The sequence below is a fragment of the Crocuta crocuta genome, unplaced genomic scaffold (genome assembly GCF_008692635.1).
Source record: "Crocuta crocuta isolate KB4526 unplaced genomic scaffold, BGI_CrCroc_1.0 scaffold211, whole genome shotgun sequence".
NCBI lineage: Eukaryota > Metazoa > Chordata > Mammalia > Carnivora > Hyaenidae > Crocuta > Crocuta crocuta.
The window spans coordinates 20,858-37,091 of NW_027527939.1; the positions used below are offsets into that span (position 1 = coordinate 20,858).

Below are 16,234 nucleotides of genomic sequence, written 5' to 3' on the forward strand. Positions count from 1 at the left end.
CTGAGATTCATTAATCTGTTCTCCTGTGGGTTTTATTTTTAGCTTCTATACTGTTTATTTCTGCTCTAATATTTATTATTTCTCTTCTTCTGTTGGCTTTGGGGGTTCTTTCTAGTTTCTTTAGGTGTGCTGTTAGATTTTGTATTTGGGATTTTTCTTGTTTCTTGAGATAGACCTGAATTGCAATGTATTTTCCTCTTAGGACTGCCTTTGCTGCATCCTGAAGGGTTTGGGCTGTCATGTTTTCATTTTCATTTGTTTCCATATATTTTAAAATTTCTTCTTTAATTGCTTCGCTGACCCATTCATTCTTTACTAGGATGTTCTTTAACCTCCGTGCATTAAGATTCCAGTAGGGTGAACATGCCCCTGGGAAATTAAAGAGGTTGGTTTGGATGGAAAAGTACATGGGAAATTTATCTTTCTAGGATTGTATCTTTCCTAGTTGAACAGCAGATCTTGCCATATTGTCCCTCCAATGACTTTTAAAAATCAGTAATATTGGAAACACCTGCTAACTGAAAGATTATTGTGGATAAATATAAGAATAATGTTTGATCATGTCTGATGACACCTTCATTTCAGAGGCAGGCCTCCAATAACATGAAAGAGATCATTGTATTGAAAAGACTTAATGAAATATAAAGGCTATTTCATTATATTCCTCTCTCTCACACACACAAAATTACTGTTGGAGAGAGGCATTGATATAGAAGTCCAAGAAGAAACAATGTTTTTCTAAAAAACTGTTTTATATAAGGATCCAAAGTCTTAAATACAAATGGCGTTGTAGAACAGAGATATTCACAGTGACAGTTCAAACACAACCTTGGATGTCATCTTTGTTCTTTTAACTCAAACTTCAGCCAGCAGGCTATGTGATACAAATTGGATGCTGAGTCCTGGGATGAGATCATTATTACAAAGCACTGACAAACCTGGGAGCTCTCATGAAATCTCTCAGGCAATAATTGTTACATGCAATTTAGCTTGGAGACAGTGGATTGATCTCTTTAAGGATGCTTAATTTAAATAGGATGGTAATTCGCCCAGATAGTTACCATGTTAAAAGTCCTTGAGAACACATGATAGAAAATGTATTTATGGAACCTCTAACAAAACATGTAATGAAGAGACAGACTTATCAGAAGCGTCACATTCCCTTAATTGTACCCTTCATATTCTTCCTCTTCCATTTCCCTTTAAAGCAAAAGCCCAGAGGATCCAATCAGCCCTGGTATTTGCCCAAAGTGGAACAGCCTTAAATAAAGAGTAAACACCATAAAAAAATCTCACTGTGCCTAAGGGTAAAATCCCAAAATTCAACATAGGACATTTGGAAAAAGATTATAAAACAGAGGAGAATAAATATGATGAAGACTCAGAAGAGCACATCCATGAAAGTGAAATATGGTGGGATTCACAAGAAGATTCCAGGTATTTATTTTATATCTTTTGTAGAATTTATAAGATTTGTGAACCAAAAAAAAAGAGAGAAGAAATTATAGAGAACAGATTGATATGAAAGGATAGGAGGACAAAATGAAGAGGTAAATAGATCTGATTAAGATATAATTGTAAAAAAATGCAATAGCAGAATTGATAATAATAAATCATTTTTAAGTGTCAGCTTTGCTTTAAATGTATTAACTCATTGTACTTAACTCTGATATAGTACCTATTATTATCTTTATTTTACAGATGAAAAAACCAAAGTATGGAGAGAATTAGAAATGCAACTCAAGTCACAGAATTGGTTACTAGAAAAACCCATATTTCTAATCCAGGGATGCAGAGAGCATGCTCTTAACTAGTGGGCCTTACTGCCTAGGAGAGTGAGAGCAGAATTAGCACTACTGAATTAGCATAACTAAAATGGTTATGAGAAGACAAACCTGGGAACATTTTCTCTATATTCAGAATATAGAGAAAAAAAGGAATGGATGAAAGAAACAGTAGAATGGAAAGATGTAGAAAACAGAGATTGATGAGCAAACCTAGGAACTACAGGTATTCCCGAAGGGGAAAATAAATACACAGAACAAAAACAATTATCAGAGTTATAATTGATAAAAATGTTCCCATTCGAAAAGATGTCTTTGTCTGTGGACAAAATAGGGCTCCACTGCTCCAGACAAGATCGAAAAAGAAATCCATACGTAAATATATACAACAAAGTTTCTGAATGAAAGGAAATAAATTCTCAAGTATTCAAGGAAAAAAAAAGAAAAATCCCTGGCATCAGAGTTTCTTTTTCTATATCATTAAATGTCAGAAGACAGTGGAATAACATTTATAGAATTCTGTGGGAAAGAGGTTGTGACCAAGAAATTTATACCCAAATAAGCAATCTTCCAAGAAAAAACCAAAAGAGAACAAAACTCAGGTATTCATGAACTCAGAGAATGTTTTACTTTTAAAATAATATTTGAGGGCATTTTCTAAATAGCAAATAGATGAAGTAAAAATTGTGATTTGCAGTGATAAATGAAACAGAAAACATAATTGGCTGGCAAAACTGACTGTATAAAACCACCAAGCGCAAGACTGAGCCCAAAGTGTTTTAACACCAGTTCATTCAGACCCACAGCTAAACTGATAAGACCACAGACAAACTGTCTTCACAGTAACTACACATAGACTTGTATTCCAAAAATAAGACCACTGATTATTCCAGCAACTTACTCAGTTATAAATCCTGACCAATTCCTGCCTGCATCATACTTACTTCCACTTGAAACTGTGACTAACACCAGCTTCCAAAACCTTGAAACTTTCCTCCCTAAGCTCCTCTTTCCTTTAGAGACCCTGCTGAGACCTCTTTTAGGTGATACTCTGTTCTGCTGAGCAAGTTTTATCAAACCCAGCTTTGTATGATTAACATGCCTGTCCCATGTCTGTGGGAGTATGCAAAGTCTGGTAGTGAGCACTGTAACATATTAAACACAGCAAATCAGATTATAAAACTGAATGCAAATATCAAAGTAGTTTTCGTCAAACCAAAATTAAGGTAAAAATAATAACATGGAAAATACAAAGAATGGAAAGTTAGATTATTAGAAAAGTAGTAGTATTAAAATTATGCTAAAATTTTTAATTTAGTTATGGTGGACTCTAAATATAGTTTTTCATTTTAATGTTTATAGCTAGAGAAATGTCAATTTAAAATATTTTTGAAAAGTAAATGTAACATGGGGCGGTGGCTCAGTCGGTTGGGCATCTGACTTCGGCTCACGTCATGATCTCACACACAGCTTGTGTGTTCGAGCCCCGTGTTGGACTCTGTGCTGACAGCTAGCTCAGAGCCTGGAGCCTGCTTCAGATTCTGTGTCTCCCTCTCTCTCTGACCCTCCCCTGCTCACGCTGTCTCTGTCTCTCAGAAATAAATAAAAAACATTAAAAAAAAAAAGCGTAACTTAATGGAACTATAAGTAGATCAGTGCTTCCAAGATACCAGTGAATATAAAGTAAAAGCCACATGCCAGTTATAATAGTAAATAAAAATGAGTAAAATCTCCTTATTAAAAGAATAGGATTCTTGGGACACCTGGGTGGCTCAGTTGGTTAAGCGTCCCACTTCAGTTCAGGTCATGATCCAGTGGTTCATGGGTTCAAGCCCTGCGTTGGGGTCTGTGCTGACAGTTCGGAGCCTGGAGCCTGCTTCTGATTCTGTGTCTCCCTCTTTCTTTTCCCTTCCTCTGTTCATGTTCTGTCTCCCTCAAAAATAAAATAAACATTATTTTTTTTTAAATTTAAAGACCAAGACTATCAGATTGCATGTAAAAATATAATCTAATTATTTGTGTCTGTCTACAACAGACATACCCAATTAAAAATTGACTTATTAAAGTTAAAAGAAGAAAGATGGGCAAAAATACTTTGTGAGTAAAAATAAAAAACACTTTGTGATATTATCAGATAATTTAAATATTTGATGAAAAAGGTTAATTTTATTTGTAAAGAGTATTTCTAGAATAAAGCCTTAACTGTCATGGCATTTTATGTGCTGGATAGAAATGACTAAAGCAGGGGCGCCTGGGTGGCTCAGTCGGTTGAGTGACCGACTTAGGCTCAGGTCATGATCTCACGGTTCGTGGGTTTGAGCCCTGCGTTGGGCTCTGTGCTGACAGCTAGCTCAGAGCCTGGAGCCTGCTTCAGATTCTGTGCCTCCCTCTCTCTGATCCTCCCCTGCTCATGCTGTCTCTATATCTCTCTCAAAAATAAATAAAATATTAAAAAAAAAAAGAAGAAATGACTGAAGCAATGGTGAAATCTTGATTTTCCCCATTGGATTGGCAAAAATTTAAGAGTCTTAATACCTTCTGTTAATGCCTAGTGATGTGACTGCAAAGAGACAGGAACTCTCAATATTTACATGGGAGTAGAGCTTGGAATCAGCTGTTACAGGATTGTCCTGCAATATCCACAAAGAGTCTGAACAGTATATATACACTATACTATATATATACTCATTAATTCCACATTTAACAAATTCATTCAAAGTTTTGCTTTGAATTGGAGACCTTTGCTAAGATGCATATAAAGGGTATATATTACAAAATTACATTTGGTAATAAAAATGGGTAGTCATCTCACTCTCCAATATAGGGAATTGGTTAAACAAAGTATAGAATATCCATGCAATGGAATAGAATGTAGTCATTATATTATTACTATTATAGAATGTGTGCCTTAGACAACACTGGGCAGTGGAACCAGGACTTAATTGTTTAGAAGTTGGACGTAGATAAATGCAGTTTTTAAAAATAAACTCATAATGTATTATTAAATGAAAATAAATTTCATACTATATAAAATATGTAATTTCAGTATGTTTATATGCATAGAAAAGAGAAATGGAAGACTGTCTGTCAAAATGAAAGCAGTGGTTATCTCTGCATAGGGAGACCAGGGTGGCTATCTCTCTTCTATGTGCTGCTTACAGTTTATGATTAAAAAATTTTTTTTTCATCATGAGAAGTGTATTCTTTAGTTTCCATCCCCTAATTCCTCCATCCCCTGACCTAATTCCCCTCTGGTAACCATTAGTTTATTCTCTATAGTTACTAGTCTGTTTCTTGGTTTGTCTCCTCTCTCTCTCTCTCTTTTCATTTGTTTGATTTTGTGTCTTAAATTGCATATTTGTCTTTCTCTGACTGACTTGTTTGGCTCAGCCTTATGCTCTCTAGATCTATCCATGTTATTGCAAATGGCAAGATTTCATTCTTTTTTGATGGCTGAATAATATTCCAGTGCTGTGGCTAGCACTTTCAGTTCTAGGTTAAATAGCAGTGAGAATAGACATGTAATAATATATTAAAGAAAATCATATATCACAATGAAATGGGAGTTATTCCCAGGATACAAAGGTGGTTTAATATTTGGAAAACAATCTAGGGCAACTGGGTGGCTCAGTTGGTTGAGTGTCTGACTCTTGATTTCTGCTCAGGTCATGATCTCATGGTTCATGAGATAGAGCCTCACATCAGAGTCTTCACTGAGAGTTGTGGGGCTTGCTTGGGATTCTCTCTCTACCTCTCTCTCTGTCCCTTCCCTGGTTGCACTTTCTCTCTTTCTGAAAATAAATAAATAAACATTTAAAATATATTTGCAAAATAATATGGTGTGTCATATCAATATGAGAAAGGATAAAAACCATATGATCATTTCAATAGATGCAAAAAAGCATTTGACAAAGTACAACATCCATTGATGATAAAAAGCCTCTGGAAAGTAGGCCCAGCGGGAACATATCTCAACATAATAAAGGCCTTATATGATAAATCCACTGCCAACATCATACTCAATGGTGAAAAACTAAGAGTTTCCCCCCTATGGTCAGGTGTGAGACAAGGTTGCCCACTTCCACCACTTTTATTCAATATGGTATATGATTTTTAACATAGTAAGAATGGTTTACTCTAATAATCCGTAAAACACTATATAACTATGTCCTTTATTTATTGTTTATTTATTTATTTAAGAGAGAGAGTGTGTGTGAAAGCAGGGGAGGGGCAGAAAGAGAGAGAGAGAATCTTAAGCAGGCTCCATGCTGTCAGCATAGAGCCAGACATGGGGCTCAATCCCACAAACCTTGAGATCATGACCAGAACTGAAATTATGAGTCAGACACTCAACTGACTGAGTCCCCCAGGCTCCCCTAAAACTATTCCTTTAAATAAGCTCTTTCTGAAGGTCGTGAAAGTGAGGCTTGAAAACATGCACAGACCTCTTGAATGAGAAGTTATATTAAGTGATGGCAATTATTTTCCAAATATTGAGGAAAATTTTATAAAGGAATGATAATTTAGATGGGTGTTCCCCAATAAAATATTAAAATGTATTAAAATTTAGATAATGGACAAAAATAGTCCTAATGAGAGACATAGTGATGGAATAAAGGAAGAGTCCTGAAATAGATTCATCTGATAAAGGTTACATTTAAAATCAGCATGAAAAGATTGAGTCAGTCATAAATCAGGCTAGATGTTCACTGAACAGTTTTGGAAATGTTACCTCATACTACATCAAAATAAATTCCACTTGAATTAGAGATACAAATTTTTCAAAAGGACTGAAATATATAGGATATAAAATAAATAAATGTAGAAGAACTGAAGTACATATAGATGACTGTACCTATATCCATGTATCATGTACAGGCATAAAATCTAAGTATGCCACGACAGGCAGAAAATTTAAAATGGAAAGATATGGTACATAAAGAGTAAATTGTTCCCTCATGTCAGAAACACCATAAATAAAAAGAAAAGACAGATACATGAATGATGTATTGCTTTTGTAATCCATGCTTTCTAATTTTTCCACAGTGAGAATGGTACTTGGTTGTCTCTAAGAGGACCTGATGTACAGATGATGATGGGGAGGCAGAGCATGGGAGTCAAGGGGTTTTTGGTGCCAGGCAACATGTGTTCCAATCCTAGAATATTTTTTTGTGTGATACAGGCAATTTAACCTATCCTCTCTCTGCCACAGCTCTCTGATCTTTGTAATGAAGATAGAACCTGCTTGAGAGTGTTTAGGGTTAAGTGTGTTCATTTTTATGCACGGCTCTCAGAATACTGAATATGTAGTGAGCACTCTAAGTGATAGCTATTATTATCAAAGACCTTTTGAGTTCCAACATGCTGTGATACTTTGGAGGACTAAAGAGTGAATGGGATCTAGGAGCAAACTACTCTTTCCCAGTAGAATAATTGACTTCAGGAAAGGGCAATGGATCCTAGTGATTGTGCTTTTACCTCAAGGTTTAAGAGAATCCTCATGGTTTAGGCACTGGTCAAATAGGGACAGTTGATAGGGCTGAAATTACATTACTGACATAGAAACAAGAAACAGCATGTCCCTTTTATTTTCTGCATAAGCAAAGCAAATGTATAAAATGATAGCACAAATTGTATTGCGGTGGGAGGGAGTAGGTGAGCAGATGGGTCCTCTTTGTTTGTTCTGACACATGGACAGTAAATGCAATTCCAATTTTCTCCTAATTTTTCTTTCTACATGAAAGCTCAAATTCTGGATATACTGGCTACAAATGATGCTTCTCAACTTAGCCTTTTATGTCCTGTTTGACTGCAGCAGTGTTGATGAGCTGCTTCATTGTTTTTCTGTGGTTGTCCACATGACACACACCTACTAGAGTCATGATGAAAATAATAGACGTGTTGAGCAGAGGGTGAGTAATTATAAATCTGCCATGTGTCCACATGATATCTGCACTAGGGAAAAGAGAAGTAGCAATCGACTGAAATACAACTATTTTGAAGCTGATTGAGGAGAAACATATGACCAAAACAGGAACTGGGTTTGGAGGCTCACTCTTGTTACTTTTGAAATTTTTGTATTCTTTTTTTTTAAGTACAAAAGAAACGTATACTAATTGTAGAGAAAAAAGGAAGCAGAGACAAGAAAAATAATATGACCTATAATCTCAACCCCAAATTTTGCAGAGGATTAAATAATGAATGTGGACAAGGAGCAAACCACTCTTTTAAGAGTAGAACATTTTGGTTTATATCCCTCTGATCTTTTACTTTATCTTTGTGCAAAAATATAGTCAAATGATATTTGATATTTTATACTTATTTTCACTTAATATATATATTACTATAAATTACAAATATATAGCAATGGAGTTGTAATACATTTATGAACCAAATTTTGATATATGTATAAAATTCCATTATAAAATCTTTTATAAATGGAACAATTTATTTTACCTATCTCCTGATTTTGGACATTTTAAGATTACTTCTTTCCTCTGACTATTGTTGTAAGGACATATTTGGGCACATGAGTTATTTCCTTAGCACAAATTCTTAAAAATCAAATTGGTAGTTTAAGGTTTATGTATGTATGTATATATATATTTTTTAATGTTTATTTTTGAGAGAGACACACACACATATAGAGTGTGAGCACTGGCGGGGGAGAGAGAGAGGGAGATATACAATCCCAAGCAGGCTCCAGGCTCTGAGCTAACTGTCAGCACAGAGCCCGACATGGGACTTGAACTCATGATTGGTGAGATCATGACCTGAGCCATGTTGCTTAGTAGACTGAGCCCCAGGCACCCCAAAGTTTATGTATTTTTAAGAGAATTTGATACTTTGCCAAATTGCTCTGAAGGCAGGTACTATCAATTTATGAATTACATTTACATATATAAAGATTTCAGGGTAGAAATATAGAATAATGAAATTTAGGAGCATATTTTCATAACCTTGGGTAGAGAGAACTTCCTGAACAGGAAACCCAGTTACAATGAGAAACTAATATAAATTTCAAAAAACATCAACATTTGTATGTTTAAACATAACATAAATTTAAGCAAAAGATAGAAGGCAAACAGGAAAAAATATTTCAACATCTGTAACAGACTTCTTAAGAATTTAAGAATTTAAGAAGCTTGATAAACATGCTTCTCCTATAAATGGATAGGAATAAGGCAAATGACCTAATTAAAAAATGGGCAAAGCCTGTGCACAGACAATTCACAAAAAGAATGCAGACAGCTAGTAAAAACATGAAAAGATGCTTATTTCACCAGTACTCAGGGAAATAAGAAACAATTAGTGTGGTAAAAATGGGAAACTTTGGAAACACTAAGTGTTGGTGAAAATACAAAATGGGTAGTTGTACATTGCTGGTTGGAATTTGGATTGATCTTATTACTGTACATTTATAGGTCTCTCTAAGGGCATTTGGACTATTTTCAAGAGAGTTAGGCCTGAAACATAGATGCAGGAAGTCATATATAGGTCTACTGCTTTTCCTTCTATTTTCTTCTGGTTCACATGAGCGTCCTTATTCCCTCTCCCACTGAATGTAGCAATTGTCATTTCCCATGGGACCTCTATTCTCATACCGTTGCTGAGATATCTCTGTTGACTTCTCTTGCATCTGTTCTTTCCTCAGTCCGAGGATAAAGCCTCCTATATCCTAAAACTTTGTTTTTATTCTCTTTGTCCATGGTTAAGAGTATTTATTCTCCTCTTTTCCCATACCCTAATATCACTATTCAGAGTAGCTGAGGGGTGCCTGGGTGGCTCAGGCTCATCAAAGTGGCTGACTTTGGATCAGGTCATGGTCTTGCCGTTCGTGGGTTCAGGCTCTGTGCTGACAGCTCAGAGCCTGGAGCCTGCTTCAGATTCTGTGTCTCTCCCTCTCTCCCTGCCCCTCCTCTGCTTGCACTCTGTCTCTCAAAAATAAATAAATGTTAAAAAAATTTAAAACAACATCTCAAAGTGTTGTGCCTGAATCACGAGTCTCCAGTGACCTCAGAAGCCAATACCAATGCAAGAACAAAAGGGTCTTTATTACAAGCTCGAGCAGGGTCTCACCTACCGACACAGCAGCAACAGCAGGGGGTAGCCCCGAACAATAGTGAGCAGGGTTTTTAAGGGGTAAGGGATGGGGGTGTTACAGTACACAGGTAGTACTCCAATCACATTTGTATAGCATCCCTGGCAACAGTTTTGACCATTCAGTACCTGTGAGGTGTCCGTTACTTTTGGCGGAGCCCAATTACAGCCTTTTGAGACTCCTTTGAAAATGACCAATTATGAGGTGAGTTAGGCACGGGGGAGCAGCCCCTGTCTCAGCCCGCAGGAATGTTTTTAACCTCCTCTCATTGGCTAATTGGGGAGGGGTTTCGGCCTTCAACAATCTGCATTTTTTTTTCTGAGACTGCTGCTATGTGCAGCCCGAGGTTGCTTTTAATGGGGGTCTTAATTTTAAAATGGCGTTATTTAGGCTCTTCAAAAGAAGCTGAGAACATGGTACAGTAGCCGAAATCTCCACCTGATACTGACCCTGGTCATGATTCTGATTTCTAAGAGTGGTCTACAAAGATGGCAAATTCCATGGTGCTCAGGATCTGTTGCCCCATAAACAAAAATCACACACAGGGCATCTCTGTATAGGCAGTTGCTTTCATTCTTGGCCTGATCCTATTGACACAATACCTGCTGCAGCCGCCAGAGAGAAAAATCTTGAAATGTTTATAGAAAGTCATGATTCATAAAATACAAATCATAAAGCAAAGACATGGAGAGCTAGAGAGGACACAAGCCAAACCCTTTCATTTTATAGTCAAGAAACCATAAGCTCAAGAGACTTATCCAAGGTCACACAGCTGGTGAGGTCACACAATACACTCCTTGAACTAGGAGTCCAGTCTTGTTGGTACTTGCTGTTGAGTTGTTTATTTGTGAAATGGAATACCAAAACAGCATGGGGAAGCAAATCCTGATAACCTGTGTTTTTTTCGGTTCACTTAAAAATACCTCCTCCCCAGGGGCGGCTGGGTGGCTCAGCCCATTGAGTCTCCAGCTCTTGATTTCGGCTCAGGTCATGATCTCACATGATCATGATCACACATGATCTACCCCCTCAAAATAAATAAACATTTAAAAAAAAAAACTGCCCAAAGTTTTAAATTGTGCTTAGTCACATTATAGGTTTTACCAATTTGAGAGTCTTAAGAAATCCCTTTGTAAAATTCTTGTCTTTTGTGTGTTAAGGTGGAGTAGGTTTTTCACAGATAATTGTAAATTGGTTCATTAACATTGGGTCTTCCTAATGCTTTGCCATTGTCATTTAGGGGCTAGAAGGTAATTTTGTAATGTGAGGTACTGGGACGCACATTTGAATTACCTAGGGAGCTTTTAACACGTTACCGGTGCTTCCAGGGCCCACCCTTAGAGACTGTGATTTGATTGGTCTGGAGTGAGACCCAGGCTTGGGTATTTTTAAAAAGACTCCTAAATAACTCTATTGTACAGCTAGTTGAAAACCACAACTCTAGAGTTGAGATTCTCAAGTTGTGGTTTCTGGTCCAGCAGCTTTGGCATTACCTGGAAACTTGCTTGAAATGCAAATTCCCAGACCCTTTCTTAAACCTACTGATCGGAAACTCTGAGGGCAGGGCCAGTAAGCAAGTCTTAACAGATTCCCTGAGTGATGCTAATGAATGCTAACATTTGAGAAAACACTGGTCTAGCCCATGGTAAGCTATATGGCCTGTTTTTGTAAATAGTTTCAAGGGAACCCAGCCACACTCATTCATTTATATATAGTAAAATGACAGAGTTTAGTATTTGTGATAGACTCTACTACCCATAAAGCCTGAATCATTTACGATCTGGCCTTTTATTTATTTTTAAAATTTCTTTTAACGTTTATTTATTTTTAAGAGAGAGAGAGAGAAAGAGAGAGAGAGTGAGCGCCAGTGCAGGTTGGGGAGTTCCAGAAGAGGGAGACAGAGGATTTGAAGCAGGCTTTGAGCACAGAGCCCAACATGGGGCTTCAAACTAAGGAATCATGAGATCAGACCTGAGGGGAAATCCAGAGTCCGCTACTTAACCGACTGAGCCACCCAAGCCACACAATTCAGCCTTTTAAATAAAAAATTTGATTCCTGAATGGTGCTTTTCAAAAATTTTTTTACTGAGAATTTTTTTATTTAAGTATAGTTGACACACGATGTTTTGTTAGTTTCAGGTGTCAAAACAGCACAGTGTTTTGACAGTTCTAAACATTATGCTTTGCTTACCATAAATGTAGCTACCTTCTGTCACCATTTAAAGCTATTATAGTACCACTAGCTATATTCTCTATGCTGTACTCTTCATCCTCATGACTTTCTCATTCCGTAGCTGGAAGCCTGTATCTTCCACTCACCTTCATCCATTTTTCCCATCTCACTCTCCTCTGGCAGTCTCAGTTCTCTGTATTTATGCGTTTGTTTCTGCTTTGTTTGTGCATGTTTTTTAGATTCCATATATAAGTGAAATGGTATTTGTCAGACTTATTTCACTTAGCATAATACTCTCTAGGTCAATCCATGTTGTTGCAAATGGCAAGATCTATTTCTTTTTAATGGCTGAGTAATAGGTGTGTGTGTGTATCCATTCATCTCTCAGTGGACACTTGAGTTGCTTCCATGTCTTGGCTATTGTAAATACTGCTACAATAAATATGGGTAGGGTTGCATATTTTTTTTGGAATTAAGTGTTTTTGTTTTCTTTGGGTAAATAGTAGAATTGGTATTATATGGTACTTCTGGATCATATGGTATTCCTATGTTTAAGTTTTTAGGAACCTCCATATTGTTTTTCACAGTAGCTGCACCAATTTACATTCCCACCGGCAATGCATGAGTGTTCCTTTTTCTCCCATTTTCTCCTTTTTTCTCCGTTCTCACCAACACATGTTATTTCTTTTTGATTCTATTCATTTTGACAGGTGTAAGGTGATATCTCATTGTGGTTTTGACTTGAATTTCTCCGATGATGAGTGATGTTGAGATGCTCAAGTGTCTATTGACCATCTGTATGTCTTCTTTGGGAAAATGTCTATTCCAGTCCTCTGTACTTTTCAAACTTCAGTGTAGAGATGAATCACTTGGGGATATAGTTTAACTGCAGAATCTAACTCAGTGGACCTGTGATGGGGCCTGAGAGTCTGCTTTCTAATAGCTTCCAGGTGATATTTAAGTTGTTGGTCTGTGAAAGACACTTTGAGCAGCAAGGGTCCATAACAATGCTGTCTAATAGAAACACAGTGTGATGAAACATCTCAGTTGGGACTCTCAGAATAATAGTTGGGGAGATTTTTGTGGGGAAGTTTCTAGAAGCCCTGAAATCTTTGGTGTGGGTGTGTTAAACTCACATTAAACCTGGAAAGACCCTTATAAAGGGTGGCCATATAGTGTACATTCCTAAACTGGGACACCTTTGAGAGTGAAAAAGGATGTTATTAATAAAGTAGCCAGGAGAACAGGTGTAAATTGGGACTGTCCTGGACAAATTGGATGTATGATTACTTACAACGGATTTATTTTTTATTTTTTTAATGTTTTATTTCTGAGAGAGAGAGACAGCATGAGCAGGGAAAGGTCAGAGAGAGAGGGAGATACAGAATCTGAAACAGGCTCCAGTCTCTGAGCTGGCTGTTAGCACAGAGTCCGATGTGGGGCTCAAACCCATGAACCATGAGATCATGACCTGAGCCGAAGTCGGACGCTTAACCGACTGAGCCACCTAGGCGCCCCATATTTACAATGGATTTAATTCATAGTTCTTGAAGGGACCGGCTGTATACTGTGAGGAACTTTTTCCAAGATAAACATGCAGTTGGGAACAGGAGGAGAGCACGGTAGAGAGGGCAGCTGTTTATCAGAATTAGGTGATTAGAAGGCATGTAGTTTACAACATTGGCTCAAAGTGACTATCTTGTTCCCTCCGCCCCCATCCTGAAACCTACACTGAAGATCACGAAGGTGTTAGGGTCACAAGGCAACACAGTGAGGACCAGAAGCCAGAGCCTACCTAACACTGCACCCAGCACAGAGAAGGTGTTGATTGTTCCTGAGGCAGAGCAGCCTGAAGCTTGAGCGTGCGCATGCGTGTGCACAGACTCCAGGGAGGGAGGGGGGACTCTCACCGTGGTCTGCAGTTCCCTCCACAGGCTGTGACCGAATCTTCCCGCCACTCACCTGGGTAAGTTCCTGAAGCGAGGCACACATTCCTATCCCCGCAGGACTGGGGACCATTTGTTAGAAATGGCTTTGCTTGGGGAGACTCTCATCTTCCGCTTGTACTGGTAGCCCATGACTGAGGTGCTGGGGAGAAGGGCTGAGCCGGAAAGAGGCAAAGGACTGCAGAACAGAGCTTCCAGCCACCACGTGCGCACCCACGAGGTGCAGGGCAGCCAGCGATACAGGAGCCGTGTTTTCTAGGTTTAGTCTGTCAGTAAGTAATAGGGCACAGACGTTGCTGAATATTTTGTGATTAACTTGCCCCAGGGACCCCTAAATGTTTTATAATTTCTGAGTAAAGAATGAAAGCATCTAAGGCTGTGGATTCTTAGCAGCAAGTTCAGCATCATTTTAATGCCTAATATAGGAGACATTCCTTCTCACAATCACACTTAGAAGAGGGCAGTAGCCAAAGAGGTTAAAGCTTCCATTTAATGTGAACAGCGTGAACACAGGAAAACAACATCATATCGGAGAGGTGGAGACTAATTTCAGGACCACTGTAATGATTCTGTGCCTTGAATTGAACAAAATTTTAAAAACTGAGATGGAAGTCTTTTGCTTCTTTTGAAGCAAAAGAAGGTTTTTTTTAGGGATTGACCTATGGAGCAGAAGTGTTTTCTTTGTGAGAGGTACACTTGTTTGTTTATAAGGTTTGGTCTATTATAAGGAGGCCCTCTGAATCTTCCTGGCCCTTGGGTCTTAACCCATATCTACATCATCTTTAACAGAAGAGGGCATCCTGCTTCAGCAATCTGAGGGATCACCCCCTGAGCAGGGACCAGATGATCTGGGTTGTATGTGTCTCCTCTTAATTTACCTCTCCACATGCTTTTTGAGTGCACTCAAAGTGGAATCCTGCTCAGCAGGTCAGGGAGGGTGTGGGGGTGTGGGTAGGTGGCAAGATGTCATTGAAGAGTAGGGAGGAATGGCCGTACCCTACAGGGTGAGGTGGAGCACATGGATTTGGGAGGGTGAACTTGGGTTCAATTTCTGGCATTGCTTCTTACCAGCTCTGTGTTCTTGAGGGGGTTATTTTTCCTCTCTGCAGTTTATACATTAATAAAATGGTGATATATATTTGTGAAGTCCTTGGCACAATGCCTGGCCCATAGGAAGTGCTCAATAGCTTTGAAAACCGGCAAGCAAGCAAACAAGCAAATGTCTTCAGGTTCAAGCTAGGGGAAGAAAGAGGCAGAAAATGAGTAGGGAGCTGCTTTCCTACCATGCTGGAGAAAGTCATTTTGGGAAATAGTACAGACTCAGGTTTTATGTATATGCTCATTGACTGTTTTTTTAAACAATCCCTTATGAGTTGTGAATAGGTTTTGTTATAATTTCATTTTAGTTTTCCATTTATTTGGGAGGTGCTGGTATTCTTTCACATCTAAATGATTTAACAGTGTGAAATTCTAAAATAGGAGTTTGAAATCATTCTCTGAAATAATCCTGTGATTTTTCAGAGAGAAGCTTGATATGCTCAAGGATTAAACCAATTTAAAGAAGAAGAGTGATATAAATTGTTCAGAGGTGCTTTCCAAATATCGTTCCAGATTTGGGGTCTGAAGATACAAAGGAAATGGCTTTTTACCACGCTTCACTTTGAATAGTAAGAACCTCCTTTGACACAGTTGATAAAATTTCAGAGTGAAAGGAATCTTTAAGGTTTTTACATTTAAGGAAAAATATCTTACTTGTTTCTACCCCCTCAACTAAATAAAAATCTCTTAGCATCAGGCTAGGTTAGCAGTGTTTTTCAAGTTTCTCAGGTGATTCTAATATGCAGCCATCAGTGTGAACCCTTGTTCTACACCAGCTTATTTTACTGATGGGGAAAGTACTTTATGCTGGTCGGGAAAGTACTTGTCTGCCTTCCATGCAGCCTCTAGAGGAGAGAGGCTTAAAATAGAAATCCCAAAGTTTAACTNGTTTTGGGACAGAGCTCAGAGTTTTCAGCTTAGCTCACAACTCCTTTCAGTATTTGCCTCTTGCTAAGCACCTCACCTCAATTTTACTCTTCCTTTTACTTCTCCTCCTACACTCTTCTGTATAGTCACGCCGACTGCTTGCGTCTCCACCATGTGGAATGATACTACCCAGTGTCGTACTTTACAATATTTTACTTCCTCCTGCTGGACTGCCTTTATCTCTTTGTTTTCAAAATGTAGCTCA

The 16,234-nt window shown here is 38.0% G+C and overlaps 1 long non-coding RNA gene across 2 annotated transcripts in view; it reads left to right on the forward strand.

Moving 5' to 3' along the window:
• Positions 1-15,661, forward strand: part of LOC144221745 (uncharacterized) — a 32,128-nt gene extending 16,467 nt beyond the window's left edge. Inside the window, exons 2-3 of one of the 2 annotated variants that reach the window (XR_013332168.1) lie at positions 1,209-1,437; positions 15,526-15,661. This is a non-coding gene — a long non-coding RNA (uncharacterized LOC144221745). Of the gene's footprint in view, positions 1-1,208; positions 1,438-1,701; positions 1,774-15,525 lie in introns of those variants that run through there. The other variant, XR_013332167.1, reaches the window with a different exon arrangement.
• Positions 15,662-16,234: the final 573 nt, after the last annotated feature.